Source organism: Patella vulgata, chromosome 7 (genome assembly GCF_932274485.2).
Source record: "Patella vulgata chromosome 7, xgPatVulg1.2, whole genome shotgun sequence".
Taxonomy (NCBI): Eukaryota; Metazoa; Mollusca; class Gastropoda; family Patellidae; genus Patella; species Patella vulgata.
Genome location: NC_065885.2, coordinates 25,106,334 through 25,131,034, shown reverse-complemented (window position 1 = coordinate 25,131,034; position 24,701 = coordinate 25,106,334). Strand labels below are relative to the sequence as shown.

General features: G+C 36.1%; 1 protein-coding gene across 1 annotated transcript in view; it reads left to right on the top strand.

Annotated features, from left to right (window-relative positions):
* Positions 1-6,266, top strand: part of LOC126827465 (protein MCM10 homolog) — a 62,288-nt gene extending 56,022 nt beyond the window's left edge. The window contains exon 24 of the mRNA XM_050556816.2: positions 4,493-6,266. The gene's annotated coding sequence lies outside the window, so the exon portion shown is untranslated. The remainder of the gene's footprint in view (positions 1-4,492) is intronic.
* The last annotated feature ends 18,435 nt before the right edge of the window (positions 6,267-24,701 follow it).

Genomic DNA, 24,701 nt, shown 5'->3' with positions numbered 1-24,701 from the left:
CTTTAATAATGTAACAATTAGATGTAAAATGGAGAATTCTTTGAACAGGAAATCCTTAAATAAATGTTATACATCGAACTTTGGTACTGTTTCAACCAATCAAATTACAGAAATTTGTGTATTTGAATTACAATATATTATTATGTTGCTCTGGTTTTCTTATTCTAGACTGGCATATACTGTAACTACTTATTTTCTTCAATTATCCACTAATGTCAGCAGATTGACATTTTCAAAAATAACATTTATCGTTGTCGTGGCAAAGTATATCATCAATGGAATTGTTGAACTAGTAATACTGTTAAAGGTAGGTTTCGGTTTATTAAACTGAAAATAACAACAACAAATGTACAGACTCTAACGCCCAGAAAAGCAAAGTAAAAGTCATTGTTAAAGTAGCGAAGTCTCTAACTCAATATCATCAAAAATCTTTGATATTGAAAACACGCATTATTTGTCAATTCAAATCAACATTGATCTTGTGATCTTACAGGGAAAAAATGGGCTTCTGATATCCAATATTCAAGACAAAATAAACATTTTACCATTGGTACACGAATCGTGTACCATATTGCGTTTCAGCGCCATTTGGAACATGAGACTCAAAAATTGAGGCTAGACATACTCCACAAGTCATGTCAAATGGTGACGCTATATTCTTATCTGGAGAACATGCGCAATAAATACCATCGGTGTAGACTGGAATAACCAGACGCTAAAGATAGTCATTTAATTGAGACTTTGGCGCATTTCGCCAAACATAACTGATTAGAAATTACAGTAAAAACTGAAACGATTGAATGTAAATCAGTTTATATACATTCATATTACATTATTATATGCGTTGTGACCCATTTGTGTCAATTTCTAGGTTCCAAATATTAGCGATTTAGCTCCTTTAAATATCATTTTTATACAGCCATATGGAAATGTGGTCATATATTGCCGTTACCTCCGACCTTCCAACCATCCATCGTCCACAGTTTTTTGTGAACACGCTACAGACTACATTTATCATCTGATTGTTTGGATATATGTTGTTTACATAACTGAGATGAAGAAGCCTATTTAATTTCAATAATTTCCGTTAATTTCTTCCGGAATTATGGCCCTTGTTTTACTTTATTGCACCTGTATTGAATGCCCTAAACGGTAGGATGTTAAACCCCATTCCATTTCATTTCACTTGAATGCTCTAATGACAAAATATATCATCTGATCTGTCTTAAACATAGCAGTTGTATATTATTTAATATAGAGCTGTGTTGTTCAGCTAATAGATGTTTATGACGCTTTATGTTATTGTATTGATATTAATACAGCTTGAGTGAGATACAAAGGCATACTTTGAACATATCAATTATATACATTTCACATTGATTTTCTTCTCTATAATTCAGATGTTATTTATGAATGGATTAATGGCCAAACAAATCCAAATTTAGATTAGTTTCATTTAATCTATTTCATTTAATCTAAATTATAAAAATACAATATTTCCGTTACACCTTGAGGCCTACCAGCGAATGCTTACTTATCACAAGAGACTAACTGACCGATATCACTACTTCCCACTCTATTAGCTGCAGCCCACAACGAAGACGTACACCTGTTTAATATTAGGCCAAAATTTTCATGGACCTTTTCTATCAACTCTATACTTAAACATGCATTATGCAAGAGCAAAATCTGCTTATTACAAGTCTTTCTTTAGGCCTGAAATGTTATCTAAATTATCAATTAGACATTAATTAACTTATCCAGACCATAATAAACTCTCGATGTCAAGGCTAGCCTTCGATGTTGGCTGGATTAGATTCCTGGATTAGATGCCGCTAAAGGCCATTGATAATTAAATCCAAAAAAGTGGATGATCGAGACTATGCTGTTTATATTAATGATTTTAGTAATGATGACCGAGACTATGCAAAAATTTCACCCGCTTCTTTCTCGGCTCATAGTTGATCAATTTGACTGAAATTTTCAGCAAATTTTCTTAACACTATCTAGTTTTTAACTATTATAGCGAGAACTGCAATCTCTTTATCTTATCTCCCATAATGTATCTATAACCAATTCAAAATTGATAAAAGGTTTTTAGGGACCAAGACACCTAAAAAATCTCTAGATAATATATTTAATAGTCACTACACTCAGCTATGTAGTTTGCAAAACCAGAAATTAAGAACCTATTTTAAATCCAAACCAACCATTGATGGTGTGTCTGATCATCTTAATGTAGTTAAAAGGAAGGACCACAAAATTGCTCTAACAAAGCTTTGATTAAAGATACATTATGGGAGATAAAATAAAGAGATGGCAGTTCTCGCTATAATAGTTAAAAACTAGATAGTGTAAAGGTAATTTGCTGAAAATTTCAGTCAAATTGATCCACTGTGAGCCGAGAAAGAAGCCGGTGAAATTTTTCCAGAGTCTCGGTCATCATTACTAAAATCATTAATATAAACAGCATAGTCTCGATTATCCACTTTTTCTGATTTAATTATCAACGGCCATTAGCGGCATATAGGAATCTAATCCAGCAAACATCGATGGCTAGCCTTGACATCGAGAGTTTATTATGGTCTGAATAAGTTAATTTTACTAATTGATAATTTAGATAACATTTCAGGCCTAAAGAAAGACTTGTAATAGGCAGATTTGTATGAAACTGATATGCATCATTTAAATTAGTGAAATGAAGACGCCTATTGAATTTCAGCAATTTCCGTTAATTTCTTCTGGAGTTATGGCCCTTGTTTCACTTTTTTGCACCTTGTGAACGCTCTAACGACAAAAGTTATCAACCGATCTGTATGAAATTTATATGCATCATTTAAATTAGTAAAACAAAGAACCCTATTGAATTTCAGCAATTTCCGTTAATTACATCTAGAGTTATGGCCCTTGTTTCACTTTGTTGAATCTTGTGAACGCTCTAATGACAACTGTTATCATCCGATCTGTTTGAAATTGATATGCATCATTTAAATTAGTGAAATAAAGAAGCCTATTGAATTTCAGCAATTTCCGTTCATTTCTTCTGGAGTTATGGCCCTTGTTTCACTTTGTTGCACCTTGTGAATGCTCTAACAACAAAATTTATCAACCGATCTGTATGAAATTTATATGCATCATTTAAATTAGTAAAACAAAGAAGCCTATTGAATTTCAGCAATTTCCGTTAATTACATCTAGAGTTATGGCCTTTGTTTCACTTTGTTGAATGTTGTGAACGCTCTAATGACAACAGTTATCATCCGATCTGTTTGAAATTGATATGCATCATTTAAATTAGTGAAATGAAGAAGCCTATTGAATTTCAGCAATTTCTGTTAATCACGCCGTGAGTTATGGCCCTTGTTTCACTTTGTTGTACCTTGTAAATGCTCTAACGACAAAAGTTATTATCCGATCTGTATGAAATTTATATGTATCATTTAAATTAGTAAAACGAACAAGCCTATTGAGTTTCAGTTATCACCTAAATTAGTGAAATGAAGACGAACAAGCCTATTGAATGTCAGCAATTTCCGTCAATTACGTCTAGAGTTATGGCCCTTGATTTACTTTGTTGAACTTTGTGAACTTTCGAACAACAAAAGTTATCATCCGATCTGTATGAAATTTATATGCATTATTTGAATTAGTAAAACGAAAAAAGCCTGTCGAATTTGAACAATTTCTGTAGATTGCTTCCAGAGTTACGGCCCTTGTTTTAGTTTTTAGAACCTTGTGAACCTTCAAACAACGAAAATTATAATGTCATGTGTATGAAATTGTCTATTAAATTCCCCTAATTACCTACAAAAGAATAAATATTTGACAACCCTTGTCGACTGCTCGAACGATTTAGCTGCTGTGGGTGTATGTTTTGTTGCCTGGAAACCTATCTTTAAAAATAAATAAACCTAGACAAATATTTAACCATGTTAGTCTCAAAATGATAACAAAGCACTGTGTTAAGTAGATTTTAAAAACAAACACATTTCATTTTGAATTTCATCTTTTAGTTCACTGATTCAGTACTTGAGCTTACATAGACTATTATTCTTAAATCAATTTTCACGTGGTCTGTATAATGTTACCAGCCGTATCTCTGTAGCTTTTGGCTTGTTTTTAACAACTCTCTTACTATTTTCAGCATTTTTATTAGTTACACTAGCCATGTTCAGAATTCCAAATAATCTTTAAGCTCATTTGTATTGATTCCCAAAAATCAATACCTATTATTATCAAAGTTATATCTGAACATTTACAATTAATTCCAATCTGATTGTTCCTTCCTAACTTCTGTTGAAGACCAATTTAAAATTTATATAGTGTTAATTAAGAAGTGGCTGAAATATGTGCAGTTTAAAGGAAGGAGTAGGTGATATTATAAGTCCAACCTGTGTAAAATCCTTAAATTCTTGGTCTAACTCACTGTTTATTGATATTCTATTATATATTTTAAATATCATGATGTTTTAGTTGCTTTTTCTCTTTTCAGATATTGTCATTTATGCAGTATACAGAGGATAATGAAACTAAACATAGTCTTCCATTGCACTTATAAGATTCGTAAATATGTACAATTGTGAAGTTCTGGATAATATTTTTGAGCACATGTTTAGGCTATAACTGTTTTGAAATCATTCAGAAAAAAATATATACAACCTTTATGAAAAGTGTACAGATTTGTTGGCATTTTCTCAGTTTTGAAATTATTGAGAAATTTTAGATCCAAATCTTATATTTCAATATTTGGGATCCACAGTGGATCGATGAGTAAGACAATGGTTTACTAACCAGGAGGTCCCAGGTTCGATCAGTTTGTTTTCAGAGACAGTTATCCGGGATTTTCCAGCATGGTGTAGGAAGAAGGGCCTGGCCAGGAACAGTGTCTAGTAATTCCAGTGGAAAGAAAAAACGAGTTCTTGTCTATGTGTTGGTGTGCAAATGAAAGAACAGTTGGAATTCAACAAAGCGTAATTGTAAAAACTGCCGTCTAAGCGTAATTTCATTGGTAGTACACTGCATGGCTTATTATATGCCTGTCTTCCTTTTCCCATTTTTAATATACTCTTCAAAAAAAGTAGGGGATATTGAAATGCAAATACCTATGCAGGTTGTGATATGATAAATAGTCATGGACACTTGACATGCTTTGAGAGTATGTTCACAGATGAAGAACTTATCGCCCCAAAAGAAACCACTTAGCTGCATGTGCGACATGCAATAGCACCATACACATGGGAGAGGTTCATTGTCAAATTTGACACTTCAAGGAAGGGTTGATGAAAATTGCCGCTTGCTGGTTTATCCTATCCATGTTTGATTTCCCATCGGTTCTTGCATAAGATTTACTGTTTAGCGTATCTTTGCTTTAATTTGATCGGGAGACGTGTTCGTCGACGTCAATGTCAACCGACAACATTGCAAGAATTGGCCGTGGCACTGCAAGAGAAGTGGGTCAGATTGCACCAAATCATGATTGGACAGTTTATTAGGAGCATGCCACGACGAATTGCTGAATGCCTGAGGGTTGGTGGAGCAATTACTCATTATTAAGACAAAAATCAAAAACGTCCATTTTTACTTTTGACAGTGTAGCTCTTTGCAGTGAAATGGGGCCGTCAGATAAGTCGCCCATATGAACTGTTTATGTTCATGTGTAGGCAATTGGCCTGTTATTAACATACACTGGTAACCTCTAATAAAAACAGCAGTGCATTTCCGCAGTTTTGTATTGTTTCTGAATATCCCCTACTTTTTTTTTGAAGAGTATAATAACATAAAATATATTTAAAATTGACTTCCTCTTTGATTTTCCTCAGAAAATTAATGAATTTATTAGATTATATACTTGTTTTGTGTAGATGAAAGATAATGAGTTGTGAGTTCTCCCAGTAACCTAAAAATAAACAAAAAAATTAATAAACGAAATTAAAAACAAATATTTAATCATGAGCTTGTCGGATCACTAATCAAGACAAACCTCAGATCAATTCAATAATGTATTTTGACCTAAAACAAAGATGTTAGATGCTTTAATTGTAAGAACAAATCATTTTTTACAATAATAAAATTGTTACTTATCAATACCTTTTATTGTAGAAATTTTGAAATTGTTCCTCAATAAATAAAAGAAAGAATAAAAAAAATCAGAGAACTAATAAAAATGATTGCTGAACTGATACTGATATAAATAATTTAAATTGTAGATTTATTAAATTTTTAATTGTAAAATATGAAAGTATTAAATATATATGTAAATCATTTGTACATTGTATACTAAATAAATTGTTTTTCATCTGTAACAGTGGTTATGGACTTGGTCAAGGAATTAAGGTTCTGACTGGGTACCATAATCATTTTGAATCTTTCTACTGGTATATAAAGTAGGAACTCTGCAAATATGTAAATACAAAAGTAACAAAACCCTGTGGTATGGCCAGTCAAAAAGGGGATTAAAAGAAATTTCGCATGATAATGGAATGAATTGGTTTAACGTCCTGCTTTTATGTCCTACTTGTATGGTTATTCGATACTGTTTTTTTAGGATTTCGAATTTTGTCAAATGGTTTGGATCGTTCCTACTTGATTTTATTTTATGGTGTCAAGTGACTATAAACAGGGGCGTAAATGTGGGGGGGGGGGGGGCGAAAAAAATAGTAGGTCGCAAAATAAATGCAGTCTGTCGCAAAATAAGTGCTCACTGAATTAATACAAACAATGTCAAAATACAAGGAAAAATCCCAAATTTTATGTATTTGCAAAATAAATGCAGTCGGTCGCAAAATAAGTGCAGTCGATCTCAAAATAAGTGCTCACTGAATTAATACAAGAAACAATGCCAAAATAGAAGGAAAAATCCAAAATTTTATGTATTTGCATGAATCCGTGCACCTAAATTGCATACATTACGCTACTCACCCAAAACTTTAGTATAAAATAATCTTGTCAACTTATCATGTTTGAAAAAATGTTTTTTACCCTTATTCTGCGAGTTGGTCGAAGTAAAAAAAAAATTCCCCCAGGGAGAAAAATAGTCGGTCTCAAAATAAGTGAAGTCACTGCAGTCGGTCTCAAAATAAGTGCAGTCACTGCAGTCGGTCTCAAAATTATGCATCGACGACTGACGAAATGAATTAATGAGGTAAACAAATAATGCCAGAATAGAAGGGGAAAACCTCAAATACTTAATATACGTGCACCTAAATTTCTTGCGTCACATAGACGGTCTCAAAATAAGTGCTCACTGCAGTCGGTCTCAGACTAAATGAATTATTAAGGTAAACAATGCCAAAATAGAAGGGAAAAATTTTGTGTGAATGTGTGCACCTAAATTGCAACGGTATAGTATAAAATAAACTAGTCAAAATTCCCTGTTATGACTATGTTGGTCTAAGAAATTGAGAGGTTTTGATAACTTAAATTTTATTATTGATTGTCATGCGAAAAACATTAGTCGAACAGTTTGTAAGAAGTCATCTGAAGCATAGTTTGTTTCAGAAATAGGTAAACAATCTTTAAATTATGAAATGTTAAAGCGATCTATTGAACTTAAGAATTTTTACTTAGTGCATATTTAATCCCAGTAGAAATTAAAACGTATTTTACTCATGTTGTAAGTAATTTCTGACCATCAGAATTCTGCAAAACATTCCCCCAGATCCCAAAGTCCAGTAAACGGCGTTTCAGAGACCAAGTAAGCCCCCCCGTGAGACAAAGTCCCCTCAGGCCCAGTCCCAACAAATTTAAAGCTCAGTTACATAATCTAAATTTTTTCGCGCCTGCTGCGCACAATTCTACTGTGTCACTATTCTTCAACTCCTCTGTCTTACACAATCTCATCACTATCATATCCAGTTACAGTGAATCGCCCAGTTAGTAGTACCACTAGTTAGTGGGACGACAGACTATATAATTGTTATTTCTATTCTCACAAAACATGCGAAATTTGATCCCATTTGTCACGACATTGACAGTCCCCAAAAATTAAAAGGCCAGTAACATATCTGAAATTTGTTTGTGCCTGCGCCGCTAGATTGCATTATGGCATAATTCTTACACTCCTCTGTGGTCTTATACTGCCCCGGCACTGACATATTCCCGGTTATAGTGAACTGCCCAGTTAGTAGTACCGCTGGTGCGTGGGTCGTTGGGCATCAGGCTGTACAAATGTTCTGACAACTCTGGCAAAACAGGCGGAATTGACAGGCAGATTTCGAGATTCTGTCCCATTGACTGCTATTTCTGGTTCTCTTGTTCACAAGAATTTGCCCCCAGCAATGACCTCAAGTGCCAGGATATTGGTTCAATTTTTCAAAATATTCTCAGGTTGCTCAGTGTTATAGCTACTGCCTCTAAGGTTCACATAAATTTAATTACAAAATCAATAACAATCATCATATTATATGACATATACTTTATGTCAACTTGAGTAAAACTGCTTTCCGACGAGATAACGATCGGATAACAGCTATAGGCTATACGATCTATGTTCTACCGGGACGCCCAGTGTTATAGCCAGTATTTTGTTGACATTTATTGTGGGGTTTGATTGTGGATGGCGCCCTGGATTTGGAACCGCCCCACCCCACCCCCTATTCCCAGCTTCCAGATCAGCTACTGGCCCCTAGAAAACTATCATATGTGGTGCTCGGCCCTTGACTGCGTCAGTCGTATTAGGGACATGTGCATCAATCGGTCGCATTTTTGCTACCCCCCCACCCCCCAAATCAAAATCTTTATGTACGCCCCTGACTATAAAGACGTAACTAAGATAGCCTTGGAAAACGTGACAGTGCGCCCGCACAGAGCTATATCAGGAAAATAAACATAGCCAATCGGATCTCTGTTGTATACACAAGTTTTTCTGGACAGTAATATCTGGAAAATAATGTTCTACAATATTGAAAAACAGAATCCGTCCTCTCTAATCCCATTGCTTTAAACCAAATTTGAAAATCAAAACGGTTCCTTCTATTACAGTCCTAAAGCTCCACACAAAATTTAAAAAAAAACCATTGAAAACTGTACCATCTATCACGTGTACAATGTGTTCGGAAAAGGGGACATAACTGTGAAAAGCAAAGACGCGGAACGATGAAAATAATAAAGTTCATCCTCTCATGGTCCCGCGTGTTCCTGAAGCTACGACTGCGAGTTTCACAATATCTAACCGTTGCTAGATTAGTCTGAAATTCCCAAACTTCTAGGTTGTTGTCCCCCTTTACCACAGACACGTGATAAAAACACGTAAAGGAATAGATTCGTTTACAGCCGTTGAAAACCAAAGAAAAGCAACCTTATTAGCATAATGGAAGAACAAAAAGTAAATTAGAAAGGTTTGGACCAAGATGCGAAGTGGGTCATAGTCGAAAAGCGGAAAGTTTCAGTAACATTGACATTGAACGCCTTGATAAGAAATGAAATCATCATAAATGAAATGGCGTTTAACGTTCTACTGTTCTGCTTTTAAACTGGGCTAATGAAGACGGGCATACAATGTGCTATAAGGGAAATTTTACCCAGGCAGCGGCGCTACGGCTTTCTCTTATATCGAATTCCAACTGCCAAGGGATCTTTTACGTGCACGCCAATGTGTACACGGGACCTCGGTTTTTCGTAACCAACCGAACGACTAGACAGCTGTTCTTGTCAGGCCCTCCGTCCTGCATCACTGACAAGGGGAAACCACGCCGGAAAATCTGGATAAACTTTCTCGGCCAATGCAGGGATCGAACACCCAACCTCCAGGCTAGCGAGCCAGCGTCTTGCCCACTTAGCCACCGTGATCGTATGGGGTTAAAACGAGATCAAGCTTTCTATTGAAGATATTTCTAATGCTTTACACTAAATTAGAAAAAATATATCTGTTAAAAACTGAATCCCCTATTGAGCTCAGAAGGTCTGCGGAAAATGCGGCATAGAATCCATTAAAAACATAATGTAGTTTATATCGCGCCCACTTGGTTTTCGGGAATGGGCACGTAATTGCAAATGAAAGGTTGCAGTAAACGAAGAATAGCAGGTGTCGTCCTCTCGTGGTCACAGTGTTCATATCAAATTTGAAAACCAATGTACTAAGGCCACAACAGTTTCATTTTTTGTTCTTCTGGAACACCTGTTAAAATTTTGCTTTTTATTTCTACTGGAAAAAGACTAATGTAAAAACCAAAAATAATTGGTTGCATTGTTTTCTCATTATTAAAAAGGCAATTTATTATCAAGAAGAACTAAAAAATAAATTGATATGGCCTAAAAACTGTAACCCCTGTCGCATTCGGAAAGTTTCGGAAAAGGTGCCGCAGCTCAAAACCGAAGATCACAGAACGTTGCCGGGGTTCGTCCCCTCCTGGCTCCAATGCTTCACATCAAATTTGATTTTTAAAAAAAAACGCCATTATGATCAAAGTACAGGGATGGGAATGGAAGTGCGTTTATTCATTGATATAATGTGTCCATTAGAATATTGGCAAACATGACGTTAAATTTTAATGTGATTTGGGGTTTTTTCAAACTCTGATGTTCATTACTTTCGCTAATTTACTGTACGGATAGCTGCGGTTCACTTTAATTGTTATTAAATTGAAATAATCTATGTACCAGCTGGAAGCTGGAATCCAATCTAATAATCTTTTTAATTGAAAATAATTATCAAAATTAGATTAAAAAGGACGTAAAAGAAAAAGAATGTTCCATTGAGTGTTATAATTCATGAGACCAAACGGTTATCCTGTAAGCTACGCCCACATTTTCCCAATACTTCATATCAAATTTTAAAAAACAAATCATTAAGCCTCTAATACTTCCACAAGATTTTCGGAAAATGGCCCTATCTCCAGAATGGAAGGTCACGGAATGCTGAATATCGATATGGTTCGTGACCGCCACCCCAATGCTTCATACCAAACTTGAAATATATCAGAAAGTTTTCGGCAAAGGTAAGCTACTCCAAAAATATGAAATGAAATGGGTGTTTGACGTCCTACTTTTCTGTGCATGTCTGTTAAAATATAAAATGCACGATTCAAAGTATTGTTGAAGAGAAAATCTTTTGTTATTGTGGATATTCTTAGATAAAACGATATTTTAATGCGTTTACACGAAGCAATTTATTTCAAAATAATGAAATAATAAAATCTTCATTCGAAATCTTTTAAAGGGGACAAGTCTCTAACTCAATATCATCCATAGTCTTCGACATTGCGATTTATTGGTCAATTTAAATCAACATTGATGTTGTTGTCTTACCGTGAAAAAATGGGCTGCTAAAATTCAATATTTAAGACAGTATGAACATTTTTAATTGGCAACGAATCGCCTGCCAGAATGCTTTCGAATGCCATTTGTAATGAAGCGACTCGATGAATGAGGCTAAACATATCCGACAGGATAATACTACCCATGTAGACTGGAATAACCAGATGCCAAAGACTGTCATTGAATTTTGACTGTTCGCGTATTGCGCCGATCATAACTGATTAAATCAGAAACGATTGAATGTAAATCAGTTTACCCACATTCATATTACATTATTATATGCGTTGCGACACATTTGTGTCCATTTTTAGGTTCCAAAGAAAACAGATTTAGCTTTTTTTAAATTTCGGCAACACAAACGCAAGGAAAATAAATTGATGGAAAACGTTTTTGATTGTATATGGACAAGGTAACAATATTTAAAATAAGACTAGGCGGTTGCATCTCTTTAAGTTATCTGTGAGAGAGAATATCCTTTCCTTAAGATATGAGTCGGGAGGCGTGATGATGGTTAATTCCAGTCTTATCAAGTACTCTCACAAAATGTCCAAGTATCATTAGGTATTGTTAGAGCTTTAATCGGTAATAGAGTTAGTCGAATATCAAACATGGCCCCGAGATGTCATTTGATTTACTCAGGAGTATTAAGATAAACTAGTGACGTCACCCTCCCCCGCTAAATATCAATACTTTTTAGTGTATAAGACTGGACATTCTTTAATAGAGCAAGTCGTGTAATTGTTGGTAATGATATCCAGCCACGGGCTAAGCCGAATGTTAGACAGTAATTAAAGCAGAGAAAATCCACTACAAAAATCATCTACAGATAACACTAACAGTAACGATCTTTTTAAATTGTTGTAAATCGCTGTGAGTTTTCGGGTCGAAACTCTCTTTTAATAAACTAAATTAGATTTCTTTCTGCTGAGACGGTTTATTTCGGGTGTTTAAAATAGGACAGTTAGCGAATAGGGTAAGAGAACTATAAATAAATAGATGAATAATAAAAGTATAGCTTATCCGCCGCTCCTAATGCATGAATGTTCAGCTGGGTTTTACATCCTACTTTTTTCGCACCAGCGATATAACGATGATGGGCATACGCATGTATTTTGGTCATCAATTGAATTCCAACTGTCAAGGGTTCTTTTACGTGCACGCAAGACATATCAATGATCTAAAGCGCACGCGGTAGACCATTCGGCCAACAACTCTCATAAGTAGCGAGTGTATACACATTTCGTCGTTGTTGTAAATGTACAAAATTCGCAAACGGGTGTAAGATGAAATCCATCTTTCTTTGATGACCGACTCGGGGTTAAGTGAAGATGACACAAAAGACGCGCTTTGCGTCATGAATTTGAACTTTCGCCCCCTTTTGAGTTAAGTGCCCCCTCCCAAATGGAAAAAACATGTAGTTGCAATGTATTTTTCAACACTATAATCATAATCACATATCTTAGCCTGTGTCAACCATACTCTGGGTCAGATATGCTACAAATTGGAAAATGACGGCCAGTTTGAAAATCCCATGTGGCTAAATTTTATTGCTTGTATCCAGATTTGAAAGATTTAACACTTAGCTGCACCACAGTTATAAATAATAAAATTGTACAATATATCAACCGTTTAATGTCGTTTAATTTAAGCTTATACTTCAGCATTTCTTTCACGGCCAGCTTGAATGATTAACAATCAATGTATTTATGTACAGTTTTAATGTAAATGAAGCCAGTTATCACGGAAGCGAAATTTTATCCATTATATTCGCCAGATAACGATATCCAATTTCTTGTATGTCTTTATGTCTCTGTTTTCCTAGTGGAGCCACGGTGGCTAAGTGGACAAAACGCTAGCTCGCTAGCCTGCTAGCAGCTACGATATTCCCTCAGGTCGTTGTCCTTCTGGTCTATAAGGAATGGTCCAGTGGCGCTATAAACATATCAACCAGTAGCATAATGAATAATCAAAGAATGATATTATGGACAGATCGAATTAAATAAAATGATTTTCGTATGAAGAAGTAATAAAAAAGGTTATTAACGTTAAAAAAATTCTTGCATATCAAAAATACACGTCACTTTAAAAAAAAAACCACGGTGTTAAAAAATCGCCGTTGTGAGAAGAGAGGGTGAGTAATCTTCTCCCTTCGTGATAATAAAGTGTCACTTCCGGTTTTGGTGTTAAAAAATCGCCGTAGTGGAGTTATTTTCTCCCTTCGTGATAATAATGTGTCACTTCCGGTTTCGGCCGAGAAAGTTCATTGCGATTTTCCAGCCCTGTTTCCTCTTGTCAGTGGTGCAGGACCGAGGGCTAACAAGGACAGCTGTCTAGTCGTTCGGTGGGACGGAAACCGAGGTACCGTGGACACATTGGCGTGTACATAAAAGAACCCTTGGCAGTTGGAATTCGATATAAGAGTAGTGCGTAGTGCCGCTGTCCGGGTAAAATTTCCCTTATAGCACATTATATGGCAGTCGGAGCAGAACATTTGGACGTTAAACCCCATTTCATTTCATTTCATAATAAATTCTGTCCGTTTTCGGAAATTTATACACATCGGAGCAGAACATTTGGACGTTAAACCCCATTTCATTTCATTTCATAATAAATTCTGTCCGTTTTCGGAAATTTATACACATCGTAGGTTATTGAGACAAATAAATCTATTGATTTTCCAGGATTTCCGATACGCCCCTGTCCCCAGACTACCAAGACACCAACTCCATTGGTTGTTACCATTGTAAATGCTCTCATTACCTACCAAAGAACTGAGAACATGCACTATTCGGAGAATCTAATCTGCGGTACTTTTGAAATCGTGAGAATCAAATTTATTTATACATGTACTGATAAAGCAAAGCTTTAATTCAATGCTTTTGTTTACGCCGATACTTCAATGCTAATTTTTATAATTCAATGCTACTGACCCTTATTAATCTCACGCCTTTCGGTGCGCTTTTACCCGGTTACTCACAGACTCACAGACAATAGTCTAATCGGGCAAATGGTCACATCTTCACTTTTTATATTTTTAGATTGCTGGCCATATCTGTGTAATTGGTAGATGGAGATCGTGCTTAAACAGGATCTGAGATTATTTCTGTAAGACCGGAGAGAAAGAATTGGTTTACAGAATAAAGATATTGGTTTATTATGGTGATAATATTTATACTTGTACCCCCACATATTAATATCTATATTATGTAAACCAATGAAATGGCACGTGCCTGTCTCTCAGTCCAAACGTTATTAACCTGGAAAGTTATTAACACTGTTTTTCAAGAATTAGACAACTACAATGTGGAAATGAAATGGGGTTTAACGTCCTATTTTTCTGCAACACCTGGTCTAATGGAGACGGCCATGTGCCATTCAGTGTGCTATGAATTAAAGTTTGCCCAGTCAGCGGCATTACGGTCTACTCTTATATCGAATTCTAACAGTCGAGGATTATTTTACGTGCACACCAATGTGTGTGTACACAGGACTTTTGTTTTTCGACCCATCCCAACTACTAGACACTGTCCTTGTCCAATCTGATTAAAACACAGATCCTATTTCGTTTCGTTTTTTTATAGTTCAAAATTTCGTTTTACTTGTCTTTACTACACTAGGATCTGGTAGTTTTGTTATCATTGACGTGTTCTGGATGGTGTTAGGGATTAGCCAATGAAATGGTCTGTTACGGCGAGCTTTAGGCGTGTTTTGCACGGAACTGTGGGTAATCCATTAGAAACATCAATGCTGATTGGTTAATCAAATGTCTGACGTCATAGGTCAAAAGCCGCTCGTATGACCTCTGACGCGACCTATCGCTACAACTTGTCGGATTTTCATGTAGTGTAGGTCATCGAAAGTATAAAAAAAATGAAATGAAATATAGATCTGTATTTTAATCAGATTGGTCCTTGTCAGGCCTCCCGTCCTGCACCACTGACAAGGAGAAACCGCACCGGAAAATCCCAAGGAATTTTCTCGGCAAACACCCGAAACGGACCCACCCGAGACAACCCTGAATATATAATATACTCTTCAAAAAAAAGTAGGGGATATCCAGAAACAATACAAAACTGCGGAAATACACTGCTGTTTTTATTAGAGGCAATTAGTGTATGTTAATAACAGGTCAATTTCCTACATATGAACATAAACAGTTCATATGGGCGGCTTATCTGACGGCCCCATTTCACTCGCAAAGAGATACACTGTCAAAAGTGAAAATGGACGTTTTTGATTTTTGTCTTAATAATGAGTAATTGCTCCACCAATCCTCAGACATTCAGCAATTTGCCGTTGCATGCTCATAATCAACCGTCCAATCACGATTTGGGGCAATCTGACCCACTCCTCTTGCGGTGCCACGGCCAATTCTTGCAGTGTTGTCGGTTGACATTCACGTCGACGAACACGTCTCCCGATCAAATTAAACGTAACACACTAAAGCAAAGATACGCTAAACAGTAAATCTTATGCAAGAACCGATAGGAAAGCAAACATGGATAGATAAACCAGCACGCGGCAGTTTTCTTCAATCCTTCCTTGAAGTATCAAATTTGACATTGAACCCCTCCCGCGTGTATGGCGCTATTGCGTGTCGCATGTGCAGCTCAGTGGTTCTGTCGGGGCGATAAGTTCTTCATCTGTGAACATACTCTCAATGCATGTCAAGTGCCCATGACTATTTATCATATCACAATATGCATAGGTATTTGCATTTCAATATCCCCTACTTTTTTTTTTTGAAGAGTATAATAGGATTCTTATATCGCGCTAAACTCCAAACAATAAAGTCTGCTCAAAGCGCACACAAAGTTAATTCTAAGTTACTTTAGAGTTTGTTTTCAATATTTAGAAAACCGGAATGTCTTTAATTTAGATTTAAATATCGAAAATGTTGGAACAGATTTTAAAGCTAACGGGAGGGCATTCCACTTCAAAGCCGCTGAAACTTCAAATGATTTAAAACCAAATTTTTTTAGTTTTCTCTTTGATACTGTAATATAATGTTGAGATTGGGATATAAATGGCCCCCAACCTAACACATCTGACCAGAACTTGAACTAAACAATGTTGTATTGATCTTGGCATTTGGTTTAATTGGGCTGCTTCGCGAATTATGTTATAATTATCTTAAATCTCATTGCAAATGGTCTCACCACCCCCTTTGGCATTTTCGATCGCGTGTGTCGTGCTCGTGTAATGTACAGCGCAGGATTAACCACGGGGCGCGGTGTGGCCCAGGTCCCAGTCCCCCCGCGTCACACATACACCAGGGAGCCCCCACAAACAATCTCAGTTGCGCAAAAAGCGATGTGAGCATGGTTGGACCGAGGACTCTATCTGCTAGTGCCACTGAAGCCTCCATCGGACTTTCAAAGTCCGTGGTGGGCGCGTCTTTCGGGTGATATCTAAGAATTTGGTGTAATCCGGCGACGCCGCGTCGTACTTTCGACTGGTATCCGTGTTCCAATTTTCTGTTTATTTTCTGGTCACAACTTGGTGTGCTACTAGGAGGTAGAATCAAGGTAAATTTGAACTCAAAGGATTCAACGCAGAATCTATCAGAATGTCATAGGTAATCTCCGAACGTACTTTTTACTTTTTGCTGCCGGTGAATCGTGGATCGTTGGTCGGTTTTTGGAATCGTATTCTTCGACGTTTAGCCCCTAAACTATGTAGTTCGTCAGAAGTCGACACCGATCGGTTACTATGTCGTAACGTTACGAACTTCGCGGACATGTCTCTCCGTATCAAATTTTCCTAGCTAGTTATCACTGACCGATTTCATACTAGGTTTGATGTAGTTACATTAATATGCGTGTAATAATAATACTGCCACTTGTGTTAGATTGCTCCCCGCCCCACGTGCCCAGTGCCCCAGGGATCCCCACCTTGGTAAATCCGACGCTGGTAATGGTGAATGCTGTTTGGTACTTATGCTGCGCTGCAATACATAGACTACATGTATTATCCGATCTTTATATGTATTGTAGAGATTATTATTGAGACAAATAAGTCTCCAGAATTTCAACAATTTTCGTTATTAATGCATTGTTCCAAATCGAAGTATAAGTTATAACCAATTTACGTTATTTCTAGAGTTATTATCCTAATACTCACTTTGCCAGCACCGAACGAAGTATTTCCATTTATATATTTTGAGAGACAATCCTTTCCAAAAATGTATTTGTATACGGCAACATTTCAGGTGGAAGTAAATTTCTATGACATATGTCTGCAAACATACTAGATATCCGAGTTTATATTATTATTATCGTTTCATTTATATAGCGCTACATTACATATCAAAATGTTCCTAAGCGCTTCACAAGACTAATCATAACACTGTCCGAAAAGATGAGTTTTCAGTTTACGCTTAAATATATAATATGAATTTGAATGTCTAATGGTTACAGGAAGATTGTTCCAGAGTTTTGCAGAATTACAGGAGTATGAGAATTGGCCAACTCGTTTGTTAAATATTGGGATCGAAAGGCGAGTTCTGTATGTTTTGCACAGTTTTTTTAAAAGAGATGCGGGATTTAACTGGTAGCCAATGAAGATATTTCATATAGGGTGTGATGTGTTCCCTTTTTCGAGTTCCACATATAATCCGAGCAGCATTATGCTGTACAACCTGCCACCGAAACCGTGTAACGCTCTTCAGTTAATAAATTTTATCAATATATTATTTTCAAGCTTGGCGTAATTTGTTCGTTTTTTTCCCAATTTTGGCTAATTCTGGAATAATCTTCATTTCAATCGATTCCGGCTTGATATTTTGTGTGTCTCACTTTAACGAACGCAAAAATACCAAACTCTGACTTTAATTATTTTTTTTCTTGGTGTTTTTAATACACTATAATAATATCAAATTGTATTTATCTGACGAGCGATGATTAATGGAAGTGAACGTGTTCCGGTTACTTTACTTTCAGACCGATCACTTATAAATCCTGTCGTTAAACCGAATCAAGTATCTGTTGGGAATAGTCTCTGTATTTCTGACCTTTGCTTTAGAGTTTGGATTTATAATTAACAGAGTGTGGTTTTTTCTTGACCGGTTGGGTCCATGCTAAATACATATGGTTAAATGGAATTAAATGAAATGGGGTTTAACGCCCTACCTTTCTCCACTGAATGGCCTAATGAAGGGTGTATAAGGTTAAAAAGAAGACCGCCTATATTTTAACGCTATACACCGTTAACAACGTGTGCAATTAATAATCAAAAGCTGTGAAATTTACAGTGTAACCAACTAATAGAACCGCACCCAAAAAGAGTAACTACTATTCATATAAACTGTACTACACTAAAATTGAGACACTTTACTAGTGAACAGATGCCAGATATTCTGCTAACAATTTGGTGTCTTGGGGTTGTGAAATGGGGTTTAACGCCCTACCTTTCTCCACTGACTGGCCTAATGAAGAGTGTATAAGGTTAAAGGAAGACGGCCTACATTATAACGCTATACACCGTTAACAACGTGTGCAATTAATAACCTAAAGCTGTGAAATTTACAGTGTAACTGACTAATAGAACCGCACCCAACAAGAGTAACTAATATTCATATAAACTGTACTGCACTAAAATTGGAAACTTGAACAGACACTTTACTAGTGAACAGATGCCAGACATTCTGCTAACAATTTGGTGTCTTTTGAAAATATAATAATTATCATTAAATGCGACTTTATCCCTTCAACTTGAAACGTTTTCATCATGAACGTACTGTTGGTTTCAAACAGCTCCAAGGCCGCTCAATTCAACAATAATTTGACTTTATATGCCCAAAAATCAATATTCTTTCAGCTATTTACAATGTCTTGTTTTCTGTTTGATCAAGAGGTCTTCGCCAGTATTACCTTACATAATCTGTTTACTCCGGTAGGGTATCGAACCCTGCAGTTCACAACTACTCGGTGCTTCGCTGCCTAAAATAAGGATGGTTTTACAATAGCCCCCGTGTATTCGTTGGTGTTTCTAGTAGAATACCCGTGCATCGCACGCCAAGAACTCGCTGCAACAGACCGTTTCATTGGCTAATCCCTTACTTCAACCAGAACGCGGGTTATATAACAACTCTTCCAGATCCTAGTAAAGTAAAGACAAGTAAAACGAAAGTTTGAACTATAAAAAAAACGACACGAAATAGGATCTGTGTTTTAATCAGATTGATATTTCACTAGCTTATGATCAAATAGGCACTATTTGCATATGAAATATATTTAAAAATCTTCCAATGGGTAGACTATTAAACTTAGATATACTGGAATGTAATAATAATACGACCTGTTTGTTGTGACTTTTCTGAGTCGGATACTAAGAAATAGACCATGACAGTTGGAGCTGTTTTCTAAAGCCTTTGATTTTTCACGATTGATCTCGAGTTGCCATTTGTACAAGGCAATAATTGTTCAGTACCTCGCTGATTATCTATGTTCAGTTCACTGACATCTTTGGTGAAGAAACTGAATAGAAATGGAGATAACTGGCAACCCTGGCATACACCATATAAGCAATCAACGAAGTATGATTGACCTTCATGTACCCTAACACATGCTTTGGCTTTTTATACATGTTTCTAAATATTCTGAACGTGTAGCCTCGAACATTAACCTGCTATAGCTAATATAAATAAACTTTTAGTCCAGACGGAATCAAAAGGGGCTTTCAGATCAACAATAATAAGCCTTCCTTTACAAAGTGAGACAAACTTATCGATTACCGTATCTATAATAAATATGCCGTCTATTGTTTGAAAACTACTTCAGAATCCAGCTTGTCCATAAAAAATACAATTCTTCAATTCTCAAATTCTCATTGACGGAATCTGTTAAAAAATTATTTTAGAAAATATTTTACCGGTAAACTTCCAGAGGAGTCACTACAAGTCTTTAATTTTGAGGGAATATTTGTGCCTCCTTTCTTGAAAATTGGGACGATCGCCCCAAATGACCAGTAATCAAAAATACAAAACGCAGTTGAACAGGCAACATAAAATGTTTGTACAGACATTCAGAGTGTTTTAACGAACCTGTGGATACACGCGCATCCTGGGGATTTTCGAGGTTTTATATTGTCGACCCCCTTAATAATTTTTTGGGCCCTGTTTCTCGAAATCTTAACTAAAGATAAAATCCAAATTTTAGTAGATAGTCCAGTTTTGATTGGCTAAGCACTAAAATTATTAAAATTTGGATTTTATCTTAGTTAAAATTTCGTGAAACAGGCCCCGGGTTACTAATATCTCTATGTAACATTTACAATTTATTGTTTCTTCTTGATGACTTTCGCAAATAGAATCCATGATAAGTCTCCAATTTCTGAATTGTTCACATTTACTTGTGCCACCATTAAGATCAATTTGATGTAAATTGTTGGTGATGTTATGAGTGGTCGAAACTGGTTTCCGTTAATAGAAGCACTCTTTAATTTAAACAGATATCTATTTTCTTTTTATCATGGAATGATTTTTTGGTAATTTAGTTCTATTTTTGATTACCATTATAACTATTACTTTAAAAAAAAGTAATCAAATATGTGCCTACATTTTCTAATATTATAGTCTCCAATTAAACCATCGAGTATTGTTTTAATGAACGGTCTGTATATCTCGTTTAATAAAACTGACAGTAATATGCCCGCGGTACACTGTCTGTGTTGATCAACATGTTCAGCTCTTTCAATAAACATAAAGATGGATTTAGAATAAGACGTCGTTAACCCGATTTCTACGCCCACGATCAACCTCTAACGATATATGCCATGTCTTTATACACAACCCTCGTTTAGAGACTACGCCACAGGTTCAACTCAATAATTGTTTTTTGGGGTTTTTTTTTTTTGGGGGGGGGGGGCTGGTTGCAAACTGCTAATAGTCTTGTTGTTCTGCTTGTTCTTGGAGGCGATGCTATTCGAAAAAAAAAGCTTAAGTCTCCACCAATTGAAATGTTTTATTGTTCCTTAGACAACTGCGCATCAATTGATATACTTCTGAAGTCAGGATGTTACTAATACTATCATAATTCATTATTTGTTAGCGTAGGAGATTTTCATTTATATATATATATATATATAAATAACCAAAGAACTGCTCTGAATTTCGATAGGGTTAATCCTTATTTCAATCAAAAATCCTAAATTTTCGTCTGTAAAGGTTTAGTTTACATAAGCAATAACTGTTGCGTGCTATAGATTTCAATAGATGTTGAGAGTATGAGCTTTAGTGCAGAAGCTAACTGGACACGGTAGTCAAACATCAACATAAATCCTTATATAAATCCTTATACTGCAGTCTGAAGTGAGCTGAAGCTTTAACGTTTAACGGTGAGAATTCGGAAAATTAGTATATATAGGCCAAGGTTGAAGGGATTCGTATGGTGGCTATAACATTTGAAGATCGAGACACCGCCTTATAAAAGCACAAATCTCAGCTTAGCTAGACAGAGTTTAACAACCCCAGATATCACCCATACTCGCAGTAGGCCTAATCCCACCCAACATTGCCGTAATGAAAGCAAATGTTTGTTCCAAATTATGAGATTGCAACCAATACCTAACTGCGTAACAATATCTTTCGGGTTTAAACAGAGCTCCAAATATCTTTACATAACGTTACGTCATGACTCACGAAATTTATTACGCCCAATTAACCAGTGCATAGCAGAATATTACACTTACCCCAATTAACCAGTGCATAGCAGAATATTGTGTAATATTCTGCTATGCACTGGTTAATTGGGCGCAATAAATTTGATAGCCTTGTTTGTCACGCAATTAGTTTTTCTGCACTGCGTAACAAACGAGGTTATCAAAACGGCTACTAAGTAAACAATACTGTTTGGAGACGAACAATACTTTCACCGTTTTTAATACCTTAAATCATTGTCCAAAGTTTTAGGGAAGACCCCAGATGAAACGAAGGGCTCACACGTTGCTGTACTTAGGAGAGATTTAATTGAACGGGAAGAATAGACACACTCGCTCAAAAGCTCAATTATCATAAGTCAATACAGCAATGGCCAGAGAGGGATTTCAGGAATATGGAAATCACCTGTCTTCAAAACTTCAAAATAGGTCAGTTATGTGCCGACCAAGATGGTTTTTTTTATAACGCAGATCAGTTGAATTTGTAAGTGATTATTGACGATCTATTAATAGAGCATTTGCCTATAGATTAGTTAGTTTTATAGAGACTGTTGCCATCTAGCTGGTATATATACATGCAGATTAGTATTGAACGACAGCGGTAAATCATTCTAGATTGTCTGTATTGTATGACTTCTATGATACAAATTACCACCAAATAATCAATTATGATTCACCCATGTCATTAAGAATTGTAGGCGGACAGTGCTTGGTGTCTTAACATAGAATACCATATGTTAACGGGAAGTCATCACCACGACTTCATCGTCTTGTTTATCAAGCCTGCCCGTGTTCCTCTTCAATAAAAGTCGAGTACATCAGCTTCTTTCTTTGTCTCTCACCAGATAAAAGTTAGAGTGTGTGAATCGTCTGAGATTGACAATTGACCATGCTGAAACAAATATACTCTTTATATGAGTCTACAATGTCATCAATACACAATAACGTTAAGTGCTTACATTGATTGTAATGTTTTTAATGGCCATAAATACCGAATATTACTTGTCAACATTCGCCTTCTTTCATTGAGATCGATACGTAAAACGGTGTTCAAGAAGATTACAAAATAGTTTTATGGAATAAACCAAGAGAAATACGTAAACATCATATTTGGAGAAACAAAATGTCTAACTGGGAAATATCAGATAGGTTCCATTCAGATCGATCCATAAACCGGCACTCAAGAACGATTGAAAAATATGCTTATGAAATACACCAAATGGAAAACATAAACACCATATTGGGAGAAGCAGAATGTATAACTGGGAAATAACAGATAATCAATCATATTGTTATATTGAGATCGATACGTAAACCGGTAGTCAAGAACGATTGCAAAATATCCCTATTATGGAATACACCAAGGGAAAAACATAATCATCATATTTGGAGAAGCAAAATGTCGAACTGGGAAATAACAGATAATTAACACTGAATTGGTTTTAATATTTCTCCTATAATGCGATTCGGTCCACAAATTTATCTCTCAAAAACCGGATTGCATGTCTTCTGGGGGGTGGGGGTGGGGGTCACATAGTTTCTTTGACTTCAATTCCATAGAAATTATTGCGTCGTTATGTAGTCACGTCTTCGCCAACGATACTATTAATTTCAACAATAATATACAGTGCTGTAGAGCGGATAATTTTCCGTCAAGGACACAGACGCTTGTCGCGACTTTTAAAGAGAGAGAGAGAGAGCGAGAGAGAGAGAGAGAGAGAGCGAGAGAGAGGTGGGGTGGGGTGGGGTGTGGGGCCGGTAACGTTCAATCGACACGCACTAGCTCATTCTGTGACTAAAGGCCGGAAGGTATCTGATCTAAATTACATTCCGTTTATTTGATACTGTACAGCAGTAAAATTTGACATAATATTATTGTCTATGAAGACTGCGTTCAGAAAACGTGATCTTAGAGTCTAATCAAACTGCATTGGTATACAGGGCTTCATTTTGTGGTGAATTATGGAAATTTTAGAACCCATGTTTACGTAATAATGATTCTGATAGGTCTTGTATTTGTTGTTTTTTTAAAAAAAAAAATATGATTTGATGAACTGTCACATGTTTTGATGAAATGTAAGTTAGATTACAATGTAGTTTAAAAATATGAAAAATTAACCAAACGGAATTCTGTAATCTAATTTAATTGGATTAAGAAGCTTGTCTTAAGGCGTATTTCCCCTTATCAGCATAATCAGATGGGGGCCTGGCAAGGACCAACAACTTTGGATGGGACGAAAAACCGAAGCGTCGTGTACAAATTGGTCTGCACCAAAACGAACCCTTGACAGTTGGAATTCGAAATAAGAGTCGGTCCCAGCGCCACTGTCTGGGTGAAATTTCCACTATATCTCACTGCATAGCGCAGGCCCGGGTAAAGCAGAAAAGTAGGACATCAGACCCCATTTTATTTCATGTCTCGTCATTTGTCACAAGGTGCTAGTCACGTTTATCAAGCGCATATATAATAATAACCATATTCCATATACAATTGGGAATTAAAATCCACCAACTGAACACTTACATTCATGCGCCAATATTTCAGAACAAAATGTTAGCCGAATATTTTGAACATTAATCGGATAGGATAAACACAGCATTTTAGGTTAACTATTTCAGGTGTAGTATTAATAATAACATTTATAATATTGCCTATTGTATGCTGTTGTTGTCTGAATTAATACTAGATAAAGCCACGAAGGATCAATAGTATATATCTTATTGTTCAATCCGTGGGAAATCGATCTTTGCAGCTTCTTGAGAATTACAAAGATATGCGTGGGTGGGGGCGG